Below are 4,460 nucleotides of genomic sequence, written 5' to 3' on the forward strand. Positions count from 1 at the left end.
CCTCTCTCGCTGTGTCTCTGTCAAATAAATAAATAAAATCTTAAAAAAAAAACAACAAAACTACACTGAGATTGTGCTACACACTTATTACATGGGCTGAAATTAAAGAATGGCCATATCAAGTATTGGCAGGGATGTGGGAGAACTGGACTTTTCATCCACTGCTGATGCGAATCCAAAAGCAAAAAACAGTCATTGTGATCACAGCACAGCAGTTTTTTCAAAAGTTAATACTCATCTACCCTGTGACTCAGGTAGCTAATATTAAGTTACTGACAAAAATAAAAACAGCATACATCTATATAAAAGTACTGACAAATGTTTGTGACTGCTTTATTTTCAATAGGCAAAATCTAGAAATAACCTAAAAGCCCATAAAAAAGATAAAGTAACAGTGGCATATGCAAACATAAGGATGTTATCTAGACAGAAAAGTGAGCTACTTGTATAACATCACTGAAGAAGTCAAAGTAATTATGAAACACAAAGGAAATAAAAAAAAGAGTAAACAGTTTGATTCCAAACATATAAATTAAAAATGTGATGGTTTCCATTGTAAAACAAAGTATAATGGTTACCTGGAGAGGTGGGCAGGGTAAGGAGAGATTATAATAGGGCAGGAGGTAATATATACCATGACATCTATGGTCATTATCGGGATTATCATGGTGTCAGAGATTCATATCCCTGTCAAAACTTACCAAACTTTACATTCTTAAATATATGCAATTTATTAGCATCTATAAATTAAACTTTTATAAAGTTTAAAAAATTGGCTCAAAATAAAAATAGGTTTGGCAACCCTATCCTGACAGCACCACCTTGTTCCCATGTCCTCTGAGCCTCAGTCTTGCTTCAGTGTCTCCAACTAAAGGGAGCAATGAAGGACGTTTCCACCGGAGTTAAGAGGAACACTGCCTGGGTCTTAAGCGCCACATCAACAAACTATAGATTCCGCCCCTCACCTCTCTTAATATCTTGTTTTCCTCTCTGTGCAGTAATGATCTTGAGGTGGGAAACATGGAGCGGTTAAAGGAATCACCAGTATCTTTCAATTATTCTATCTGACAATGACTTCAGCTACATTGATTTGTGTACACACTCATCCTGCAGAGTCACTGTCACAGAAACTGGTCTGGATGCATTTTTAGAAGAGAAACATTCCATAGTTGGCTGCAGTCTCCTCCCCTGCCTATTTTTAATCTTTTTTTTTTTTTTTTAAGATTTTATTTATTTATTTGAGAGAGAGAATGAGATAGAGAGAGCATGAGAGGGGGAAGGGTCAGAGGGAGAAGCAGACTCCCTGCTCAGCAGGGAGCCCGATGCGGGACTCGATCCAGGGACTCCAGGATCATGACCTGAGCCGAAGGCAGTTGCTTAACCAACTGAGCCACCCAGGCGCCCCTCCTCCCCTGCCTATTAAACCAGTGTTTCTGTACCAATTACGGTTTCCCTTGACCCCTATGGTCTTACAGCCAGTGACCTTAGCCCAGTGAATTGTGGACATCAGAGCACATGGCTATTTGTAGGCATGGGAAAATACCCCCTCGGCAGTGCTGACATCCCGTGATGTCTCCTTTGAGTAAGGGAAAAAATTCATGTTGCTTTCAGAAGCACCAAGAGTCTCACACCTGCCCCCTCCTGGGGGTCATCATTGAGGCTCCTAAAACATACGTCATCCAGGCCTCAAACGAAGACCAGAAAGCCCCGCAGTTTTTCCCAGGAGGCTGTGAGGCAGCAATGCAAATTTAGTCCAAACTGGCAGGCTGCTGGGACGCCTGGCTGGCTTATTCAGTAGAGCTTGTGATTCTTGACTGCGGGGTTTTGAGTTTGAGCCCCAAGTCAAACACACAGTTTACTTAAAAAACAAAACAAAACAGCGGCCTCCGCCGGACAGACGGGACCCCAGCGCCCGGCCTCCCCGAGGGCATGCGGCGCTGAGGAGCAGCGGACCTTCGTGGCGTCGCCATGAACCTCCTGCCGTGTAAGCCCCACGGCAACGGGCTGCTCTATGCCAGCTTCAACCAGGACTACGGATGCTTTGCCTGTGGGATGGAAAATGGATTCCGAGTCTATAACACCGATCCGCTAAAAGAAAAAGAAACAAGAATTTCTGGAAGGAGGAGTTGGCCATGTTGAAATGTTATTTCGCTGCAATTATTTAGCTTTAGTCGGTGGTGGGGAAAAAGCCAAAGTACGCCCCCAACAAAGTGATGATCTGGGATGACCTGAAGAAGAAGACTGTTACTGAAATAGAATTTTCTACAGAAGTCAAAGCAGTCTAGCTGCGGTGAGATTGAATTGTGGTTGTTTTGGACTCAATGATTAAGGTGTTTACGTTCACACATAATCCTCATCAGTTACATGTCTTTGAAACCTGCTATAATCCTAAAGGCCTCTGCGTCCTGTGCCCCAACAGTAACAACTCCCTCCTGGCCTTCCCGGGCATACACATGGGCCACGTGCAGCTCGTGGACCTGGCCAGCACCGAGAAGCTGCCTGTGGACATTCCAGCCTATGAGGGTGTCCTTAGCTGCATTGCTCTCAACCTGCAGGGAACAAGAATTGCAACTGCATCTGAGAAAGGGACCCTTATAAGAATATTTGATACTTCATCAGGGCATTTAATCCAGGAACTACGAAGAGGATCTCAAGCAGCCAATATTTATTACATTAACTTCAATCCGGACGCTTCCCTCATCTGCGTGTCCAGTGACCATGGCACAGTGCACATTTTTGCTGCCGAAGATCCAAAAAGGAATAAACAGTCTAGTTTCAGGTTCCCTTAGGCTCTCCGTGCATCTGTGCCTTTGGAACAGAGCCAAATGCCATCATTGCGATTTGTGCAGACGGCAGCTACTACAAATTCCTATTCAACCCCAAGGGGGAGTGCATCCGGGACGTCTACGCACAGTTTCTAGAAATGACCGATGACAAGCTGTGACTCCACCAGGAGTGCAACCAGCACCCACAGCCGGCCACCCCTGAAGCGCTGCGTGTGCCCTTCAGACTCCTGGGGTGGGTGCTGGTGCCCTTGGGCCTCGTGGGTCAGCGGCTGGAGGACTGCCCAGGGACCTTGGTCCTGAGGCCATTCTGTGGTTGTCTGTTTTCTTGAGCAGGGCTTCCCATTTCCAGTATTAAAGGACGAATCATCATCAAGGCAGTGTAGACGCTCAGTGGCTCTGAGCCGCCTGGGCCCGACTGCTGGCCCGCGACCTTTAGTTCAGCTTTGACGCTAGCTTCTGCCCTCCCACCTGCGCTTCCCCCGTGCACCTGGGGGCTCCGTACACATGTAGGGACTGGGTTGACAAAGGGATGGACAAATAGAAATTTGTTTTGGCAATAGATTCCATCATTTTTACTGAGTCTGTAATGGGGAAATGAACAAATGTGTCAATGCGAGTTCTTGCATTACACCAGATTTCTAAATAGAACAAGAATACCAGCAGCTTGCCTTAGAAAAGGAGAAAGGAATTCCTTCTCCCCTCTGAACATGACGCAAAGAGACAACCGTGTCAGAGAGCCTAGGGTGGGCGTCTCCCTGTGAGCTGGCGTCCTGGTCTCCCGGGTCTGTGGCGCGGCCGTCCCCGTCTGTTTGTCTGTCGGAGCTCTTGGCATCACCCGCGGCGAGCAGAGCGCTTCGTGTGCCCCGCGGGTCTCCTGAGTTTCCCCGTTGTGTGTAGGGAGCAGAGTAACACCGAGATGGTCACTTAATTTAGAGGATGTGGAGGGAAGGGTTGGGTGCCACAGCGGCCGGGCCGGACACCGGGGCAGGAGCGAGAAGCCTCAGCCCGCCGCGCCCCCGTCGTTGCTCAGAGCCACTCTCACTAGCATTCTGAGAAGGGAAGGCACATGACAACATTTCCTACCATCGGTGTCTAAAACAGGTTATGGGCTCTATGTTGTTAGTACTCCCAAAGGTACGTATTCCGTTTTCTTAAATTCCCTTTACAGAAGCCTAATTGTATGGTTTTGATTTCAGGTTGTAAACATTGAAAGTCTGCAGCGGCAGCTCCTGGTTCTGCCAGTTCTCTCTCACTGTCATGTAATCAACTAACTTTGTATGTGGATTTCAGTGTAAAGTATGCATGTTACTTTGGTGTGTATTTAATCATGAAATTTAATTTTGCACTTATTTGTAATGTTTCTTTTAAATAAAAGTGACTAATTTTGTTGTACTCTGTAAAAAAAAAAAAAAAACAAAAACAGAGGTGCCTGGGTGGCTTAGTCGTTAAGCGTCTGCCTTCGGCTCAGGTCATGATCTCAGGGTCCTGGGATCAAGCCCTGCATCCGGCTCCCTGCTCAGCGGAGAGTCTGCTTCTCCCTCTCCCTCTGCCTGCCACTCTGCCTACCTGTGCTCTCTAGCTCTCTGTCAAATAAATAAAATCTTTAAAACAAAACAAACAAACAAAACAAAACAAAATTGGCAAGCTATTTCCTGCCATCCTCTCCCTCCTCAG

The 4,460-nt window shown here is 46.4% G+C and overlaps 1 pseudogene; it reads left to right on the forward strand.

Annotated features, from left to right (window-relative positions):
- Positions 1–1,365: 1,365 nt before the first annotated feature.
- LOC117997861 lies at positions 1,366–4,178 on the forward strand (annotated as a pseudogene).
- Positions 4,179–4,460: the final 282 nt, after the last annotated feature.

Source organism: Mirounga leonina, unplaced genomic scaffold (assembly GCF_011800145.1).
Source record: "Mirounga leonina isolate KUSES-001 unplaced genomic scaffold, KU_Mleo_1.0 Mir_376, whole genome shotgun sequence".
Classification (NCBI taxonomy): Eukaryota; Metazoa; Chordata; class Mammalia; order Carnivora; family Phocidae; genus Mirounga; species Mirounga leonina.